At 36.5% G+C, this 22,570-nt stretch overlaps 2 protein-coding genes across 3 annotated transcripts in view; one reads left to right on the forward strand and one right to left on the reverse strand.

The window, feature by feature from the left end:
• SLC38A5 (solute carrier family 38 member 5) overlaps nucleotides 1-2,559 on the reverse strand; it is a 33,360-nt gene extending 30,801 nt beyond the window's left edge. The window contains exon 1 of one of the 2 annotated variants that reach the window (XM_075834944.1): nucleotides 2,523-2,559. The gene's annotated coding sequence lies outside the window, so the exon portion shown is untranslated. Of the gene's footprint in view, nucleotides 1-2,102; nucleotides 2,213-2,522 lie in introns of those variants that run through there. The other variant, XM_075834941.1, reaches the window with a different exon arrangement.
• The window catches only part of LOC142658961 (uncharacterized), a 94,111-nt gene that overhangs the window by 56,838 nt on the left and 14,703 nt on the right, over nucleotides 1-22,570 (forward strand). The window contains exon 4 of the mRNA XM_075834566.1: nucleotides 7,891-8,006. The gene's annotated coding sequence lies outside the window, so the exon portion shown is untranslated. The remainder of the gene's footprint in view (nucleotides 1-7,890; nucleotides 8,007-22,570) is intronic.

Consider the following 22,570-nt stretch of genomic DNA (forward strand, 5'->3'; position numbering starts at 1 on the left):
TCGGGCCGTTTTTGACTAGTTTTTCGGCTCGGTTTTCGCGTAAAAAATTTATCAAAAACCTCTGTGTGAACATAGCTTTATGGGAAAGAGGGCAGTGTGTGTGTGTGTGTGTGTGTGTGTTTTGAGTCTTTTCAATAAAGCTTTCCATCCATAAGACCACTTGGTCCCGATCCAACAAGTGCTCTGGTATTTCTTGCGAACTATTACCTTTTCCAGTGGGATCCTTAAAGGGATTGTCCTATATGTAAAGTGTTGCCATTGTATAATAACTTTCTTTTTTGCTACTTTCTAATATACGATCACAGTTTTCTAGGTATTTGCTTGCTCTCAATTGACTGAAACATTGTTTACATCCAGAGGCTGAAAAAATCCATACAAATCTAGTCCTGCTGGCACGCAGCTGTAGTTTGCTACTATGTATCAGTGTAAGTAAGAGCCTGAAGTCAAGACCAGGAGGGACATTTGTGCTGCTGACGTGTTTAGATCAGAGGATTGTCTAGACTGGATACTTTGTGTCAAACGTTAAATTGTATGTTTGGGGTTTCAATCCCTGGATATAAATAAGAATGTTTCCATTCTCTCACCACAAGCAGAGATTTTGAAAAGTACATTAGAAAGTCACAGAACTTATTATTATAGTATAGTATGGTGATTTTAAGAGTATATTCACACATGGCAGATTTCTTGCAGAAATGTCTGCGGGTGTCCTAGTCATCTGAATAAGGTTTGCAGAAATTCATTCACATTTAGATGTATGGGATAGAGTTCCAGTCGCAGAAATTTCAGCAGAAAATCTGCTGCGTGTGAATATACCCTAAGATTGCTCTATAGAATAGGGGATGGAGGACCATAGAGAGCTTTGTAACTCCCCCTTCTGTAATGTTGGCTTATGGAAACTAATAATGCTCCATTCCCAGCATCAGAATTTTATCAGCGTGTGTTAGGAAGTGGGAACATGTCTACCGCTCTCATATTAGTTGTCCAAAATCCCAGAGGGTCCCGTTAAGTAGTGATGTCCCCAAGATATAGGCCCAGTACACACCTGCCTGTCCAGTGCAAGGTGGAATATACATATACACAACATGATAGATGTAAATGTCCCCATACAAAAAGAGGATGAACCCAGAGAACGAGATGAGATCCGCTGCAACAGAACTACAACTCCCAGCATGCCCAGCCAGCAGAATACTGAAGAGACAAGTTGGGAATTGTAGCGCTATAATAGCAGTTAACCATTTCTTCATCTGGGGGGGGGGGGGTTCAGGAACTCTTTATATACTTGTATTTCTAGAATTGAACTCCTAAAGTTATATACACTCCAATATTATTTCTTTGCTACATCATGTGTGTCTACAGCATATAACAGAATATATATATATATATATATATATATATATATATATATATATAAAACCCCTGGGGATATATAATTTATATATACATAAAAAGTATAAGACAATAAGACAATACGTAAAGAGTCTATTGAACCCCCCCCCCCCCTCTCCATGTGCATCTAAGTCAAGATGATCATAAGTCTGGAGACCCCCTATGTTCATTGCAGTCTCTGGGCTCCCCACGTCCATTGATAACAAGGATCGGGGGCAGTTTGGGGTAATATTGGCCACATGCACACAAATGCGTATTACATGCAGATGTTCTGCAAAAAGTCCACAGTGTAATACAGTACCAGCAAAGTAAATTACATTTCAAGCAATATTATCTACATGTTGCCAAATTTTTTCACACACTAAACTGACCTGTGGTGCGGATTTTTATCTTGCGTTTTTGCCTCGGAATTGTATTTGACAAGTGTGTGTGTGTGTGTGTGTGTGTGTGTGTGTGTGTGTGTGTGTGTGTGTATATTTATTATAGCACCAAAATTGGCAGCAGGAAATCTGCACCGGTTTCCATATCAATATGTAAAATCCGCTTTAAAAAACCCCACAATATTACCTGCGGATTTTATCTGCGGAACGTGTGCGTGTAGTCCATATAGATTATAAAGCCCCCCATAACATTACATATTCATACATACATATATAACCGCACGTCACCCCACCATAGGAAATCTATGCACATAGATATATAACTGCAATCCCTACCTTCTTGCTGCCTCCGATCTTGGTTCTGGGGCTCACATAAGTCTATTATATCCTACTAATCCAAAGCAGAGGACAAAAATAATGTGCAGATATTACACCGGAGCTACGGACGTCTGTGCAGTCCCTGGAACACATGGAAACCTGAGTGTATGGGAAGCTGCGGGGAGGGGCTGACAGGGGGACTCCATGAGAACTGCCGGAAGAACTGAACCACTTACTGGAATAGACACTTCTCATTAAAGTTCCCCTTCCAAAAAAACCAACCAACCCAAAATGTAAAATCTTATTTCGGCATGGACTATTCTACCACCTGCCCCCTCCCCCTTTCCGTATTTCAGGGATTAAATTGACAAACTAGATGATAAATTCCTACCATCCTTCTGCATATGAAATACCTGATGGAAAGTCTATAGGACTGACCATGGTGTAATGTGAAGGGTCCAGTTGTGATGAGTCCCCGGTCTGGGTCTGTGTAATAATGCCAAGTCCAGACTGAGCAGCACTTATAGATTCGGGCACCGCTTATACTGATGATGTCATCGTAGTGACATGGAGGAAGGGGCTGACCGTGGACATCCCTGCTATAGGGTATAGTGCACAAAATTCTGTTCTACCTTCTCCCTACTCATCTCGCTACTTACCGCATAGGTTGTGTCTGGTGTTTGAATGAGACTAAACTGCAATACCATAGACAACCTAAAGACGAAAGTGGCACTGTTCCTGAAAGAGAGAAGCCATGTTTTCCTATTTTCTTTACTGTTGATGTATCATTGTAGTCATATATACTCCCCTATGTGTAAATTCAGGAGGGAACATGTTGACTGCAGATGTCCAGGGTGCATCTTCTAGAGGCAGCTATGAGTCTGTTATAGAGTGATTCTGTCCTGGTTTTTGTCACTGTTAAGTTTCAGATTTGTGCCGGATACCACACATGCTTTGTCTCTTCTAACGCCTGCTATTATAGTTGCAGTTAACTCTTAAAGGGTTCATTTATTTTTACCCACTTCCACCCACACAGGTGACCTTAAACCACCTGGTGGTCCTAGAATAAGTTCTATACAGGTACCATGGGGATATCTATATGTGTATCTCCTAAGCAGATTTGCCATTCAGGAGTCCAAGAAAGCTGGGAGACCTCCGCTGTAGGAACTGTAATGGCCTCCATATTAATTGTCCCACGGCTTTCCCAAAAACCAACATAAGACAGAAATAGTGGAGAAAAATTTAAGAACTTCTAAAAAGATAACTCATTTTTTGGGCTGTATTTTAAGGGAATATGCTCTTTTTAATTGGAGATTACCAATGTAATTAGTTTTTCAGAAAAATGTGTCCACCAGGGGGACTGTTTTATCAGGACGAGATTACTTCTAGGTTTCATCCTGCACATTCTGCTGAAACTGTCATATGAGGCCTGGGAGTCGACCAGTACGCCCATGTGCATAATTTGGTAGGACCAGTTAGTCCGCTTCCTTATCTCCCCTTGGCATCGCAGACTATAACGGCCCGGCTTAAAACTGTAGACATATACAGAAGCCATTTTGAAGGGTGAGGGTGACGTAGCAAATATTTGGCAGGCAACTGTTAAAGCATTTGTAAGGTACTGTGCCAGGTGTGCCCAGGGGCACCCTAATACCGCACAATGGATTGCTGCCTGAACACACTTCGTCCACTTATAGTCTGGAAGGGGCACAAGTAGAATGGGGCAAAGGCAGTGAAATTTATTTATTTTTGCCTGGCACACCGAGGATGTGCTTATCATGCCAGCACTCCTGTCTCCCGGCACCTACATATAATAAATGTTCATCCGTCTGTTGCAGAACTACAACTCCCAGCATGTCTGGTGTTATCATGTATGGGACAGTTTAATAAGTGGATTACAGAAGAAGGATCTGACAACGATGTACTCGTGTCTGTGTCGTGCGTTGTCAGGTTGGGGTTTATATTATTAGCTTATTACGCACTGTACACTCTATATATGATATTGTTTCTTCTATTCACTGTATTGTATATTATAACTCAGCATGGGCTATATGATATAATGACACGCTGCGCTCGGGGCTCCCCGCAGATTGTGGCGCCAGCTCCTGTAGTTCTGCTGTTTCCCATTTTTAGACTTGGCATTAGAGTAAGGAAATGTGGAACAATGCAGATGAACTCAGGTGTCCTCAGAGCCGTCACATCACAGCCGTATTGTATGTCCGGTGTGGATGATAGGGGTTGTCTGTATACAGCATCATTGTATGTCCGGTGTGGATGATAGGGGTTGTCTGTATACAGCATCATTGTATGTCCGGCGTGGATGATAGGGGTTGTCTGTATATACCATCATTGTATGTCCGGTGTGGATGATAGGGGTTGTCTGTATACAGCATCATTGTATGTCCGGCGTGGATGATAGGGGTTGTCTGTATATACCATCATTGTATGTCCGGTGTGGATGATAGGGGTTGTCTGTATATACCATCATTGTATGTCCGGTGTGGATGATAGGGGTCATCTGTGTACAGCATCATTGTATGTCCGGTGTGGATGATGGGGGTTGTCTGTGTACAGCATCATTGTATGTCCGGTGTGGATGATAGGGGTTGTCTGTGTACAGCATCATTGTATGTCCGGTGTGGATGATAGGGGTCATCTGTGTACAGCATCATTGTATGTCCGGTGTGGATGATAGGGGTTGTCTGTGTACAGCATCATTGTATGTCCGGTGTGGATGATAGGGGTCGTCTGTGTACAGCATCATTGTATGTCCGGTGTGGATGATAGGGGTTGTCTGTGTACAGCATCATTGTATGTCCGGTGTGGATGATAGGGGTTGTCTGTGTACAGCATCATTGTATGTCCGGTGTGGATGATAGGGGTTGTCTGTGTACAGCATCATTGTATGTCCGGTGTGGATGATAGGGGTTGTCTGTATACATCATCATTGTATGTCCGGCGTGGACGATAGGGGTTGTCTGTATACATCATCATTGTATGTCCGGCGTGGATGATGGGAGTCGTCTGTATACTGCACCAATGTACGTCCCATATTTACATTGGGTCCCTAAAGTTTATATATATATTATACTACGATCAGCCATAACATTAAATCTACCTGCCTAATATTCTTCAGGTCCCCAGCACATGATCGATCAGATTGAGATCTGGGGAATTTGGAGTTAACACCTTGAAGTCTTTGTCAGGTTCTTCGGACCATTCCTGAACAATGTCTGCAGTGTGGCGGGGGCATTATGGGCACTGCCATTAGGTAATACCGCTGCCATGAAGGGGGGGGGGGGGGTCTGCAGCAATGTTTAGGTCGGTGGTACGTGTCACATTCACATGTCAGGACACAAGATTTCCCAGCAGAACATTGTCCAGATCATCACTCTGCCCCCGCCGGCTCGTCGTCTTCCCATAATGCATCCTGGTGCCATCTCTTCCCCAGGTGACCGACGCACCCGGCCGTCCACATGATGTAAAACGTGATTCATCAGACCAGGCGCCTTCTTCCATTACTCCATGTCCAGTTCTGATGATCACGTGTCATTGTAGGCGCTTTTGGCGGGGGACAGGGTCAGCATAGGCGCTCTGACCGGTCTGCGGCTACACAGCCCCATATACAACAAGCTGCGATGCTCTGCGTGTTCTGACGTCTTTCTATCATCGTCAGCAGTAACTTTTTCAGTAATTTTTGGTACAGTGTCTCTTCTGTGGGCTTGGACCGGACCGGGCAGACGTCACTACCCACATGCGTTAATTAGCTTGGCGTCCATGACCCAGTCGCCGGCTCACTGATTGTCCTACCTTGGATCACTTTTGGTCGGTACTGACCACTGTATACCGGGAACACCCCACAAGACCAAACGTTCTGGAGATGTTCTGACCCAGTCGTCCAGACAATTTGGCGCTTGTCACAGTCGCTCTGATCCTTACACTTCTCTATTTTCCTGCTTCCAATACCAACTTCAAAGACTGACGGTCACTTGCTGCCTGATATACCCCCCCCCCCCCGCCATGTCAGACGCCATTGAAACCAGATCATCAATGTCATCACGTCACCTGTCAGTGGTTTTAATGTTATTGCTGCACAGTGAATATACTATACCGTTTTATTCATACCTCTCATCCTTTGGAGATGGGAAATCAAGTGGTGACAAATATACACCACAGTGCCACCTGTAACCGTAGCAGCCACAGACTGCCATGGAGCCAGGCAGTCATACATATTCCTCCAAGTAGGATGTCACATGTGAGCAGTTTATCAGTGAAGATCACATGTACATGTATTCCTGAGATTGACACAGGAGGAATAAGTCTGGCCAGCGAAAGAGTCTGTACATGTCCAAGGGACAGTGGCAGCAATATCCTATTGTCCTGCGGAATCCAGAATACTTGTGGGGTAATGCACCCTCATACCTCCCAGTTTTGGGGGGACTACTAATTTTGACACCAGATCCCTACATTTGCTGGCTTTCCATAAGGTGTGTTTCTGCTTCCTTACTACTTAGACCTCACCTTGTATACTAGCTTATCATTTACTGCTTTTATACATTTGCATTGTCATTGGAGCAATCCATATGTTAATAGGGCTGAATGTTAGACCATCACTCTTAGACCACTCGCTCTTAGACCACCTAATGTTGGGAGGTATGCACCCCATATTTGCAATTGAACCCAGAAATGACTCCCCACCCCTCTCTGATTTAATACGTTGTCCTACCTCTACTCTCCCCAATACTAGAGGGTTCACACCACCAACACCCTGTGTTTGCTGATGTGCTGCAGTGAATGGGAAGATTTTAGGGAGTTGCCTTTCATGCAGTTTTCCTTTATGTAAATGTTCCTATAGTAAAATGTTTCCTTCTATAGGACAGGTGTAGCCATACAATACAACACAACCCCTTTATAGCAGCTTTACATTTGGAGGCTATGGTCCTCTATGGACTGGTAATGTGCTGCCATCTAGTGGTTGATTTAATAATAATGACAACGTTTTTTCTCGAGGCACACACCACTTTTTGTGAGGGGGAGATGCAGTACTGATAGTGAGATCCATATGTTATGTTTTTTTTTATCCCTAATATATTGATTCAACTCTCCAAAGCGCAGTACAGAGATTGCAATCACATCGGTTTCTGTGTTTACAGTAGAGCCTTCAAAAACTATTCACATTAATTATAGTCAGCAAATGTAAAATCTTTCTAATATGTATTCATTCGCTTTTTAACATTCTTTCCCCCCTCTGTGCAGTGTAAATAGGAATCTCCTGTTTCTACCTGGAAGCCATCAACAAGCTGCTGCTGCTGACAGATCTGTTATGATTACAAATCGTATTGTTGTATCTGTCCACATAAGGGTATTTGGTACTTTTGGGAACGGGTCATGGGTCTGATTGACTCATTAGCAGCTTTTATACCCCCTGCAGTCCAGATCATAAACATGTGAAGACCCAGTGCAGGTAGTAGATATGTTAATCGGAATACGTGGAAATGAGTTTTATGTTAATCACTAGCTGTCCTGGGGATTCATTCCAGCCATACGATTTATTAGTAAAAGTTACCCTGCTTGTTGATGGTTTCCATGTTGCAACAGATCTCGTTCTATAAGTAAAAATTAACTGAAGGGGGAGTCCTTCTCAGTTGTGTGAAAACATTTAATATTCTGTTCAGCTTTTTGCACAAAGTATTCAGGCGCTGCTGTAAGCAATAGTGAAGGAAAAGGGATTCTCTCCAATCAGAATTGGGTATACATTTTATAATTATTTTTTTTTATTAAATGAACTATTATTTTTATTTTTTTTAAGATTTGTTCCTGTTGGTGGAAGAATTACTGCATTATTCCTCCTTCATTGGTGTGCTCTACAAAGAGAGGTGCGAAGTTCTTCACTGTGGGATGATGGAGTGACTCATTGTAAACCAGGTCAGTAATACTATGGGAAACCTGCTCTATGATCTGGCAGTCATGTAGTGCTCTGGCGCCATCTAGTGGAAAAAAATCCCAAATGCAACCATTCAAATACAGCTTTATTTTAGTTCTAATGTGGTTGTATGACATTTTAGGCTACATGCCCACATTGCGTATTTTGCTTGCGGAAAAAACGCAGGAAACCGCAAAAAGGTGTGTTTTTCCATTTTGGTCGTGGTCGCCACGTTTTCATGCTGCGGTTTTTATCTGCACTAGGCAGATAGAATTTGCAAGCGGAAACGCAAGATAAATTGACATGCTGCGGATTCTAAAAAACGCACCACAGGTAAATTTCAGTCCGAAAAATACCGCAGCGTGTACATGAGATTTTTTGGAATCTTATTGACTATGCTGGTACTGTATTACGCTGCGGATTTGCAGCACGCAAAACCGCACGTTATACGCATCGTGTACATTGACCCAGTCATGTCCGTGGATACTGCCTATGTAATAAGACCTCCACCGATGGCTAGACCCCCCCCCCCCCCATTTGAATTAGTGGATTTTTGATTTCTATGGAGTTACACATCTGTTCACTCTGGATAATATGGGGAGTCCTCCGCTTAGCACGTTTATGTTTAGCTGATAACCCCTTATAGGACAAATGGTGGACATCCTAATGAGATCTGAGATATTAAGACTATTGTGCTGTACAGTCATTCCCAGGACTTGCCGCCAGAAGGTGATGCCTGGTTTGGCACATCCTGTTTGTGGGTGTGATGTCAGGCGCTGATTCTTAATTAACCAGGGAGTGGGTGTTTGGTGCCGCAACCTAAATAAAACGGTGTGAAGGTGAGGTTTGTGTTAAGTCCCTACTGGGGAATCGGATTACTCACCGCAGAGAGAAACCTACAACACACATACCACAAATCATCGATACACCGAGAATAAAAATCCTAAAACGGGATAGAAATTATTTATCACGTCGTCCTACATGCAAATAACGGATAAATATATAATCCCTTCATGAACATCCATAGGGTTTCCATTTTCCCACCCAATAATACCAGCCAGGTTCAGGGTGTATTTAAACATGGGTAAAAAGTTGGTGTGGTTTTGGGGGAGTTAATTCACACTGAGTGATTTGCCGCTTAGGTCTGGGAGCTTTAGATAGGCAATGACTGTAAAGGGCGTTTTACACAGGACGATTATCGAGCAGACAATAGTTCATAGAACGCACGTTGACGCAAACGCTGACGCTGAATCATCTGCTGGTCGTATCGTTTTAAAAAAGTGAAATATTATCATTGTTGGCAGCGCGTCTCCCTGTGTAAACATCGAGACGCGCTACTGACATGATAATGTATGGGGACGAGCGATCGGAGTAACGACCGCTCGTCCCCATCCATAGGGGATCCATAGTGTGACCTGATCGCTGATCAACGATGTCTTGTTGATCGGCCCTCGCTGTACCGGCCGCTTATCGGCCGGTGTAAAAAAGCCTTAACTTAGTCAGTACAACACCCTCCTACTCCTCCTCTTCTATTGACCCACTTGTCTGCACAGGCCGACTGCTGAATGTGGGTATCTCTAACTTTCTGCTGCCTTTCCCGCTACAATCTCCTGCTGGCTCCAGTCTCAAACTTTGCCTGGTCCTGGCTCTGCTGACATTCCTACGGCAGGGTGGCCTTGCAAACAACTATTCAATCTAAACCGAAAGTAACCTGACTGTGCACACATAGGGGCCAGCATTATAGTAATTATATCCCTGTACATAGGGGGCAGTATTATAGTAGTTATATTCTTGTATATAGGAGCAGTATTATAGTAGTTATATTCTTGTATATAGGGGCAGTATTATAGTAGTTATATTCTTGTATATAGGGGCCAGTAATCTAGTAATTATATCCCTGTACATAGGGGGCAGTATTATAGTAGTTATATTCTTGTATATAGGAGCAGTATTATAGTAGTTATATTCTTGTATATAGGGGCAGTATTATAGTAGTTATATTCTTGTATATATGGGGTAGTATTATAGTAGTTATATTCTTGTATATAGGGGGCAGTATTATAGTAGTTATATTCTTGTATATAGGGGCAGTATTATAGTAGTTATATTCTTGTATATAGGGGGCAGTATTATAGTAGTTATATTCTTGTATATAGGGGTCAGTATTATAGTAGTTATATTCTTGTATATAGGGGCAGTATTATAGTAGTTATATTCTTGTATATAGGAGCAGTATTATAGTAGTTGTATTCTTGTATATAGGAGCAGTATTATAGTAGTTATATTCCTGTATATAGCGGGCAGTATTATAGTAGTTATATTCTTGTATATAGGGGGCAATATTATAGTAGTTATATTCTTGTATATAGAGAGCAGTATTATAGTAGTTATATTCTTGTATATAGGGGGCAGTATTATAGTAGTTATATTCCTGTATATAGCGGGCAGTATTATAGTAGTTATATTCTTGTATATAGGGGGCAATATTATAGTAGTTATGTTCTTGTATATAGGGGCAGTATTATAGTAGTTATATTCTTGTATATAGGAGCAGTATTATAGTAGTTATATTCTTGTATATAGGGGGCAGTAATATAGTAGTTATACTCTTGTATATAGGAGGCAGTATTATAGTAGTTATATTCCTGTATATAGGGGCAGTATTATAGTAGTTATATTCTTGTATATAAGAGCAGTATTATAGTAGTTATATTCTTGTTCATAGGGGGCAGTATTATAGTAGTTATATTCTTGTATATAGGGGCAGTATTATAGTAGTTATATTCTTGTATATAGGGGGCAGTATTATAGTAGTTATATTCTTGTATATAGGGGGCAATATTATAGTAGTTATATTCTTGTATATAGGGGCAGTATTATAGTAGTTATATTCTTGTATATATGGGGTAGTATTATAGTAGTTATATTCTTGTATATAGGGGGCAGTATTATAGTAGTTATATTCTTGTATATAGGGGCAGTATTATAGTAGTTATATTCTTGTATATAGGGGGCAGTATTATAGTAGTTATATTCTTGTATATAGGGGTCAGTATTATAGTAGTTATATTCTTGTACATAGGGGGCAGTATTATAGTAGTTATATTCTTGTATATAGGAGCAGTATTATAGTAGTTATATTCTTGTATATAGGAGCAGTATTATAGTAGTTATATTCTTGTATATAGGGGCAGTATTATAGTAGATATATTCCTTTATATAGGGGCAGTATTATAGTAGTTATATTCTTGTATATAGGAGCAGTATTATAGTAGTTATATTCTTGTATATAGGGGGCAGTATTATAGTAGTTATATTCTTGTATATAGGGGCAGTATTATAGTAGATATATTCCTTTATATAGGGGCAGTATTATAGTAGTTATATTCTTGTATATAGGAGCAGTATTATAGTAGTTATATTCTTGTATATAGGGGGCAGTATTATAGTAGTTATATTCTTGTATATAGGGGCAGTATTATAGTAGTTATATTCTTGTATATAGGAGCAGTATTATAGTAGTTATATTCTTGTATATAGGAGCAGTATTATAGTAGTTATATTCTTGTATATAGGGGCAGTATTATAGTAGATATATTCCTTTATATAGGGGCAGTATTATAGTAGTTATATTCTTGTATATAGGGGGCAGTATTATAGTAGTTATATTCTTGTATATAGGGGGCAGTATTATAGTAGTTATATTCTTGTATATAGGGGCAGTATTATAGTAGTTATATTCTTGTATATAGGAGCAGTATTATAGTAGTTGTATTCTTGTATATAGGAGCAGTATTAAAGTAGTTATATTCCTGTATATAGCGGGCAGTATTATAGTAGTTATATTCTTGTATATCGGGGGCAATATTATAGTAGTTATATTCTTGTATATAGGGAGCAGTATTATAGTAATTATATCCCTGTACATAGGGGGCAGTATTATAGTAGTTATATTCTTGTATATAGGGGGCAATATTATAGTAGTTATGTTCTTGTATATAGGGGCAGTATTATAGTCGTTATATTCTTGTATATAGGAGCAGTATTATAGTAGTTATATTCTTGTATATAGGGGGCAGTAATATAGTAGTTATACTCTTGTATATAGGAGGCAGTATTATAGTAGTTATATTCCTGTATATAGGGGCAGTATTATAGTAGTTATATTCTTGTATATAAGAGCAGTATTATAGTAGTTATATTCTTGTTTATAGGGGGCAGTATTATAGTAGTTATATTCTTGTATATAGGGGCAGTATTATAGTAGTTATATTCTTGTATATAGGGGGCAGTATTATAGTAGTTATATTCTTGTATATAGGGAGCAGTATTATAGTAATTATATCCCTGTACATAGGGGGCAGTATTATAGTAGTTATATTCTTGTATATAGGGGCAGTATTATAGTAGTTATATTCTTGTATATAGGAGCAGTATTATAGTAGTTCTATTATTGTGTATAGGGTGCAATATTATAGTAGTTATATTCTTGTATATAGGAGCAGTATTATAGTAGTTATATTCTTGTATATAGGGTGCAATATTATAGTAGTTATATTCTTGTATATAGGAGCAGTATTATAGTAGTTATATTCTTGTATATAGGGTGCAATATTATAGTAGTTATATTCTTATATACAGGGGCAGTATTATAGTAGTTATATTCTTGTATATAGGAGCAGTATTATGAGCAGTATTATACTAGTTATATTCTTGTATATAGGGTGCAATATTATAGTAGTTATATTCTTGTATATAGGGGCAGTATTATAGTAGTTATATTCTTGTATACAGGGGCAGTATTATAGTAGTTATATTCTTGTATATAGGGTGCAATATTATAGTAGTTATATTCTTGTATATAGGAGCAGTATTATGAGCAGTATTATACTAGTTATATACTTGTATATAGGGTGCAATATTATAGTAGTTATATTCTTGTATATAGGAGCAGTATTATAGTAGTTATATTCTTGTATATAGGGTGCAATATTATAGTAGTTATATTCTTGTATATAGGGTGCAATATTATAGTAGTTATATTCTTATATATAGGGGGCAGTATTATAGTAGTTATATTATTGTATACAGGGGCAGTATTATAGTAGTTATATATTTGTATATAGAGGGCAGTATTATAGTAGTTATATTCTTGTATATAGGAGCAGTATTATAGTAGTTATATTCTTGTATATAGGGGGGGAAGTATAGTAGTTATGTTCTTGTATATAGGGGGTAGTATTATAGTAGTTATATTCTTGTATATAGGGGGAAGTATTATAGTAGTTATATTCTTGTATATAGGGGGCAGTAGTATAGTAGTTATATTATTGTATATAGGGGCAGTATTATAGTAGTTATATTCTTGTATATAGGGGTAGTATTATAGTAGTTATATTCTTGTATATAGGGGTAGTATTATAGTAGTTATATTCTTGTATATAGGGGCAGTATTATAGTAGTTATTCTTGTATATAGGGGGCAGTATTATAGTAGTTATATTCTTGTATATAGGGGGCAGTATTATAGTAGTTATATTCTTGTATATAGGGGGCAGTATTATAGTAGTTATTCTTGTATATAGGGGCAGTATTATAGTAGTTATATTCTTGTGTATAGGAGGCAGTATTATACTAGTTATATTCTTGTATATAGGGGCAGTATTATAGTAGTTATATTCTTGTGTATAGGAGGCAGTATTATAGTAGTTATATTCTTGTATATAGGGGCAGTATTATAGTAGTTATATTCTTGTATATAGGAGCAGTATTATAGTAGTTATATTCTTGTATATAGGGGCAGTAATATAGTCGTTCTATTCTTGTATATAGTGACAGTATTATGGTAGTTATATTCTTGTATATAGGGGTAGTAGTATAGTAGTTATATTATTGTATATAGGGGCAGTATTATAGTAGTTATATTCTTGTATATAGGGGTAGTATTATAGTAGTTATATTCTTGTATATAGGGGTAGTATTATAGTAGTTATATTCTTGTATATAGGGGCAGTATTATAGTAGTTATTCTTGTATATAGGGGGCAGTATTATAGTAGTTATATTCTTGTATATAGGGGGCAGTATTATAGTAGTTATATTCTTGTATATAGGGGGCAGTATTATAGTAGTTATTCTTGTATATAGGGGCAGTATTATAGTAGTTATATTCTTGTGTATAGGAGGCAGTATTATACTAGTTATATTCTTGTATATAGGGGCAGTATTATAGTAGTTATATTCTTGTGTATAGGAGGCAGTATTATAGTAGTTATATTCTTGTATATAGGGGCAGTATTATAGTAGTTATATTCTTGTATATAGGAGCAGTATTATAGTAGTTATATTCTTGTATATAGGGGCAGTAATATAGTCGTTCTATTCTTGTATATAGTGACAGTATTATGGTAGTTATATTCTTGTATATAGGGAGTAGTATTATAGTAGTTATATTCTTGTATATAGGGGGCAGTATTATAGTAGTTATATTCTTGTATATAGGGGCAGTATTATGGTAGTTATATTCTTGTATATAGGGAGTAGTATTATAGTAGTTATATTCTTGTGTATAGGAGGCAGTATTATAGTAGTTATATTCTTGTGTATAGGAGGCAGTATTATAGCAGTTATATTCTTGTATATAGGGGCAGTAATATAGTCGTTCTATTCTTGTATATAGTGGCAGTATTATAGTAGTTATATTCTTGTATATAGGGAGCAGTATTATAGTAATTATATCCCTGTACATAGGGGGCAGTATTATAGTAGTTATATTCTTGTATATAGGGGCAGTAATATAGTCGTTCTATTCTTGTATATAGTGGCAGTATTATGGTAGTTATATTCTTGTATATAGGGAGTAGTATTATAGTCGTTATATTCTTCTATACAGGGGCAGTATTATAGTAGTTATATTCTTGTATATAGGAGCAGTATTATGAGCAGTATTATACTAGTTATATTCTTGTATATAGGGTGCAATATTATAGTATTTATATTCTTGTATATAGGGGCAGTATTATAGTAGTTATATTCTTGTATATAGGGGGCAGTATTATAGTAGTTATATTCTTGTATATAGAGGGCAGTATTATAGTAGTTATATTCTTGTATATAGGGTGCAATATTATAGTAGTTATATTCTTGTATATAGGAGCAGTATTATGAGCAGTATTATACTAGTTATATTCTTGTATATAGGGTGCAATATTATAGTAGTTATATTCTTGTATATAGGGTGCAATATTATAGTAGTTATATTCTTGTATATAGGGGGCAGTAGTATAGTAGTTATATTATTGTATATAGGGGCAGTATTATAGTAGTTATATTCTTGTATATAGGGGGGGAGTAGTATAGTAGTTATATTCTTGTATATAGGGGGAAGTATTATAGTAGTTATATTCTTGTATATAGGGTGCAATATTATAGTAGTTATATTCTTGTATATAGGGGGCAGTAGTATAGTAGTTATATTATTGTATATAGGAGCAGTATTATAGTAGTTATATTCTTGTATATAGGTGGCAGTATTATAGTAGTTATATTCTTGTATATAGGAGCAGTATTAGTAGTTATATTCTTGTATATATGGGGCAGTATTATAGTAGTTATTCTTGTATATAGGGGCAGTATTATAGTAGTTATATTCTTGTGTATAGGAGGCAGTATTATAGTAGTTATATTCTTGTATATAGGGGCAGTATTATAGTAGTTATATTCTTGTATATAGGGGGGAGTATTATAGCAGTTATATTCTTGTGTATAGGAGGCAGTATTATAGTAGTTATATTCTTGTATATAGGGGCAGTATTATAGTAGTTATATTCTTGTATATAGGGGACAGTATTATAGTAGTTATATTCTTGTATATAGGGGCAGTATTATAGTAGTTATATTCTTGTATATAGGAGCAGTATTATAGTAGTTATATTCTTGTATATAGGAGCAGTATTATAGTAGTTTTAGTCTTGTATATAGGGGGCAGTATTATAGTAGTTATATTCTTGTATATAGGGGCAGTATTATAGTAGTTATATTCTTGTATATAGAGAGCAGTATTATAGTAGTTATATTCTTGTATATAGGAGCAGTATTATAGTAGTTTTAGTCTTGTATATAGGGGGCAGTATTATAGTAGTTATATTCTTGTATATAGGGGCAGTATTATAGTAGTTATATTCTTGTATATAGAGAGCAGTATTATAGTAGTTATATTCTTGTATATAGGAGCAGTATTATAGTAGTTATATTCTTGTATATAGGAGCAGTATTATGAGCAGTATTATACTAGTTATATTCTTGTATATAGGGTGCAATATTATAGTATTTATATTCTTGTATATAGGGGCAGTATTATAGTAGTTATATTCTTGTATATAGGGGGCAGTATTATAGTAGTTATATTCTTGTATATAGGGTGCAATATTATAGTAGTTATATTCTTGTATATAGGAGCAGTATTATGAGCAGTATTATACTAGTTATATTCTTGTATATAGGGTGCAATATTATAGTAGTTATATTCTTGTATATAGGGTGCAATATTATAGTAGTTATATTCTTGTATATAGGGGGCAGTAGTATAGTAGTTATATTATTGTATATAGGGGCAGTATTATAGTAGTTATATTCTTGTATATAGGGGGGGAGTAGTATAGTAGTTATATTCTTGTATATAGGGGGAAGTATTATAGTAGTTATATTCTTGTATATAGGGTGCAATATTATAGTAGTTATATTCTTGTATATAGGGGGCAGTAGTATAGTAGTTACATTATTGTATATAGGGGTAGTATTATAGTAGTTATATTCTTGTATATAGGAGCAGTATTATAGTAGTTATATTCTTGTATATAGGGGGCAGTATTATAGTAGTTATATTCTTGTATATAGGAGCAGTATTAGTAGTTATATTCTTGTATATATGGGGCAGTATTATAGTAGTTATTCTTGTATATAGGGGCAGTATTATAGTAGTTATATTCTTGTATATAGGGGGCAGTATTATAGTAGTTATATTCTTGTATATAGGGGCAGTATTATAGTAGTTATATTCTTGTATATAGAGAGCAGTATTATAGTAGTTATATTCTTGTATATAGGAGCAGTATTATAGTAGTTATATTCTTGTATATAGGGGGCAGTATTATAGTAGTTATATTCTTGTATGTAGGGGGCAGTATTATAGTAGTTATATTCTTGTATATAGGAGCAGTATTAGTAGTTATATTCTTGTATATATGGGGCAGTATTATAGTAGTTATTCTTGTATATAGGGGCAGTATTATAGCAGTTATATTCTTGTGTATAGGAGGCAGTATTATAGTAGTTATATTCTTGTATATAGGGGCAGTATTATAGTAGTTATATTCTTGTATATAGGGGGGAGTATTATAGCAGTTATATTCTTGTATATAGGGGCAGTATTATAGTAGTTATATTCTTGTATATAGGAGCAGTATTATAGTAGTTTTAGTCTTGTATATAGGGGGCAGTATTATAGTAGTTATATTCTTTTATATAGGGGCAGTATTATAGTAGTTATATTCTTGTATATAGAGAGCAGTATTATAGTAGTTATATTCTTGTATATAGGAGCAGTATTATAGTAGTTATATTCTTGTATATAGGAGCAGTATTATGAGCAGTATTATACTAGTTATATTCTTGTATATAGGGTGCAATATTATAGTATTTATATTCTTGTATATAGGGGCAGTATTATAGTAGTTATATTCTTGTATATAGGGGGCAGTATTATAGTAGTTATATTCTTGTATATAGGGTGCAATATTATAGTAGTTATATTCTTGTATATAGGAGCAGTATTATGAGCAGTATTATACTAGTTATATTCTTGTATATAGGGTGCAATATTATAGTAGTTATATTCTTGTATATAGGGTGCAATATTATAGTAGTTATATTCTTGTATATAGGGGGCAGTAGTATAGTAGTTATATTATTGTATATAGGGGCAGTATTATAGTAGTTATATTCTTGTATATAGGGGGGGAGTAGTATAGTAGTTATATTCTTGTATATAGGGGGAAGTATTATAGTAGTTATATTCTTGTATATAGGGTGCAATATTATAGTAGTTATATTCTTGTATATAGGGGGCAGTAGTATAGTAGTTACATTATTGTATATAGGGGTAGTATTATAGTAGTTATATTCTTGTATATAGGAGCAGTATTATAGTAGTTATATTCTTGTATATAGGGGGCAGTATTATAGTAGTTATATTCTTGTATATAGGAGCAGTATTAGTAGTTATATTCTTGTATATATGGGGCAGTATTATAGTAGTTATTCTTGTATATAGGGGCAGTATTATAGTAGTTATATTCTTGTATATAGGGGGCAGTATTATAGTAGTTATATTCTTGTATATAGGGGCAGTATTATAGTAGTTATATTCTTGTATATAGAGAGCAGTATTATAGTAGTTATATTCTTGTATATAGGAGCAGTATTATAGTAGTTATATTCTTGTATATAGGGGGCAGTATTATAGTAGTTATATTCTTGTATGTAGGGGGCAGTATTATAGTAGTTATATTCTTGTATATAGGAGCAGTATTAGTAGTTATATTCTTGTATATATGGGGCAGTATTATAGTAGTTATTCTTGTATATAGGGGCAGTATTATAGCAGTTATATTCTTGTGTATAGGAGGCAGTATTATAGTAGTTATATTCTTGTATATAGGGGCAGTATTATAGTAGTTATATTCTTGTATATAGGGGGGAGTATTATAGCAGTTATATTCTTGTGTATAGGAGGCAGTATTATAGTAGTTATATTCTTGTATATAGGGGCAGTATTATAGTAGTTATATTCTTGTATATAGGGGACAGTATTATAGTAGTTATATTCTTGTATATAGGGGCAGTATTATAGTAGTTATATTCTTGTATATAGGAGCAGTATTATAGTAGTTATATTCTTGTATATAGGAGCAGTATTATAGTAGTTTTAGTCTTGTATATAGGGGGCAGTATTATAGTAGTTATATTCTTTTATATAGGGGCAGTATTATAGTAGTTATATTCTTGTATATAGAGAGCAGTATTATAGTAGTTATATTCTTGTATATAGGAGCAGTATTATAGTAGTTATATTCTTGTATATAGGAGCAGTATTATGAGCAGTATTATACTAGTTATATTCTTGTATATAGGGTGCAATATTATAGTATTTATATTCTTGTATATAGGGGCAGTATTATAGTAGTTATATTCTTGTATATAGGGGGCAGTATTATAGTAGTTATATTCTTGTATATAGGGTGCAATATTATAGTAGTTATATTCTTGTATATAGGAGCAGTATTATGAGCAGTATTATACTAGTTATATTCTTGTATATAGGGTGCAATATTATAGTAGTTATATTCTTGTATATAGGGTGCAATATTATAGTAGTTATATTCTTGTATATAGGGGCAGTATTATAGTAGTTATATTCTTGTATATAGGGGGAAGTATTATAGTAGTTATATTCTTGTATATAGGGTGCAATATTATAGTAGTTATATTCTTGTATATAGGGGGGGAGTAGTATAGTAGTTATATTCTTGTATATAGGGGGAAGTATTATAGTAGTTATATTCTTGTATATAGGGTGCAATATTATAGTAGTTATATTCTTGTATATAGGGGGCAGTAGTATAGTAGTTACATTATTGTATATAGGGGTAGTATTATAGTAGTTATATTCTTGTATATAGGAGCAGTATTATAGTAGTTATATTCTTGTATATATGGGGCAGTATTATAGTAGTTATTCTTGTATATAGGGGCAGTATTATAGTAGTTATATTCTTGTATATAGGGGGCAGTATTATAGTAGTTATATTCTTGTATATAGGGGCAGTATTATAGTAGTTATATTCTTGTATATAGAGAGCAGTATTATAGTAGTTATATTCTTGTATATAGGAGCAGTATTATAGTAGTTATATTCTTGTATATAGGGGGCAGTATTATAGTAGTTATATTCTTGTATGTAGGGGGCAGTATTATAGTAGTTATATTCTTGTATATAGGGGGCAGTATTATAGTAGTTATATTCTTGTATATAGGGGCAGTATTATAGTAGTTATATTCTTGTATATAGGGGCAGTATTATAGTAGTTATATTCTTGTATATAGGGGGCAGTATTATAGTAGTTATATTCTTGTATGTAGGGGGCAGTATTATAGTAGTTACATTCTTGTATGTAGGGGGCAGTATTATAGTAGTTACTTTGTTCATGCTAAGAGTAGTTGTCACTTCCCTACCTCTTTGCTCAGCTCATACAAAACACATTACTCATCAGAGGGAAACACTGAGCACTGAAGAATGTTTCTACCGGGTTTTGAAAATTGGTTCTATATCTCGTACATGATAGAAAAGACATTCAGAATATAAATGTTTTTAACTATTTTTTATTTTTCATTTATGACTTAGTAAATTATTAGTACATGGTGACGGAGTTCCCTAGTCTAGAGGTACACTACACAAAGTTTAATATTGACTGGATGCCCCCTTGTACATGTCGTTGTACTTGCTGCTTCTTCGTTGTGTTATTGTTGGTATTATTATTATTATTATTATGATCAGAAGCTAAATCTTAAGGAAAGAGGATAGTACCGTTCACGTCAATGTTTCTTGCTCAGCTATTTCAGTACCTACCATAGACTTTAATGGAGAGAGATATAAACATGTGCGCCCACCTCTCCATTCAATCTCCTTCTGTATGCTCCTGCTGCTTTATGGGTGGGGGCACCAGAGGTGAGACCTTCACCTATAAGGGTCCGTTCACGCTGAGTTTTTTTGGCGCTGATTTTGATGCGAAAACTTCATGGGAATCAGTGGCAAAAAAAAGCCGAAATTGCCCCTCATTAATTTCAATGGGAGGCAGAGACTGTTTTTTACCAGGCGGCTTCTGGCTGCGGTCTCCGCCTCTGAACTCCCATTTAAAATCAGCGAGAGGCAGAAAATCCTGCGGCACTCGTTTCTGAGTGTTTTTTTTGCCCGCGGTCCTTGCATTAGCTTCAATTACTGCGGCCAAAAAACGTGGAAAAATACTTGCAGGCAGTTCAAAATCTGCCTCAAAATTCCTGAAACATGTCTGTGTGAACAGGGCTGAAGACATTTATCTCTAAAGTGGGGAAAAGCCATTAAATATACACTCTGTCCTGTTTCTGCATCCCTGCAGCGATTACGGAGCACGTCAGATGGCAGCGGTGTCCATGTCGAGTTTAGGAAGTTCTCTCCTTCATCTGTGTGACCGCCCCCCCCCCCCTCTATAATTGTTACAGGGTGTAAATTAGAAAGTTGCACCCGTCCTGATTTCTGGTGATAAGACTACATTTTTATTATCATCGTACTGAACCCCATTATTCTCTCCTGAACTCTACTTCTGGCAGACGTCTAACATTTCCATTCCTGTCATTCCACACAAGCATCAGTGGAGACCTGGGACCCAACTACCCTAATTTTAGAACCTCTTCCCAGGGATGAGTCCACTCTTGGTATGTGAAGTCTATTCTTCACCAGCAGCAGCGGCATTAAGAATAGGGGGGATTAAAATGCTTTCCTGAGACACGTCCGCGCTCCTTGCCTGCCAAGCTGTGGAAATCTGCAGGAGCCTTGTCTATAAAAGTAGACAGCTGAACCCGAGACAGACGCCTTGTGACCTTCAGAGCGCTCCGGCCCTGTAATTTCAAGCTCTTGATTTAGCTTCTAACGCTTTTATGTGTATTTACGCTGCTTTAATCTATTGACTTCTTGTTATTTACTTTATGAACTGTTCCTTGAAATGTTTCCATGGCCTGAGTGACACCTGAAGGACAGGTCACCTGCTTCCATGCAGAATGGCTAGAAAGAAATGGAAACACAAATAAGACCTATTATGTTCTTCCTAATGTATTTATGAAAAACAAGGAAAAATCTAAATAAAGGCATCGCCCAGGGCAACCAATCAGCTTCGAGCTTTTATTCTTTTATCTACTCTAGAAAAGTGATAGCTAAAATCTGATTGGTTTGCGATTGGGACATGTGATCTCCACGAATTCTGAATTGATCAAGCGATTTCGTCATTGTCTCATGGCAAGAAATCAAACTTGTCATACACGTGCCAAGATCCGTGATGTCTTCGCTGCTCTGGTCGTGTTTGGCAGCAAGTCTGTTTACTTCTCCGTGGACAGTCTGGCAGCCACAGGAAGTGCTAATGAGACATCAGACCCATCACATATGAAATTGACTGGTAAGATTACACACGACTTCTAACATGAAGTGTGAAGAGATGACAGTGATACAGAAAGTCCGATGTCCATTTCTCACAGGTCAAGGATTTTATGGCAGCCAAAAGGTGATATAATTCGTGTCAGGAAATCAGAGGTGGGCAGACGCACCATCAATCCTTGTTGTGTCGTTACCACAACGCCAGTGTCACTGTTTGCTAGCTTTGCGTTTTGATCGAATGCCATTAAAACTAATACTGGTACTGCAATCTCTGCTTGATGTCAGTGGATGGAAACTTTCTTGTTTGCATGCAGAAGTTGAAAATCTGT

This window comes from Rhinoderma darwinii, chromosome 8 (assembly GCF_050947455.1).
Source record: "Rhinoderma darwinii isolate aRhiDar2 chromosome 8, aRhiDar2.hap1, whole genome shotgun sequence".
Taxonomy (NCBI): Eukaryota; Metazoa; Chordata; class Amphibia; order Anura; family Rhinodermatidae; genus Rhinoderma; species Rhinoderma darwinii.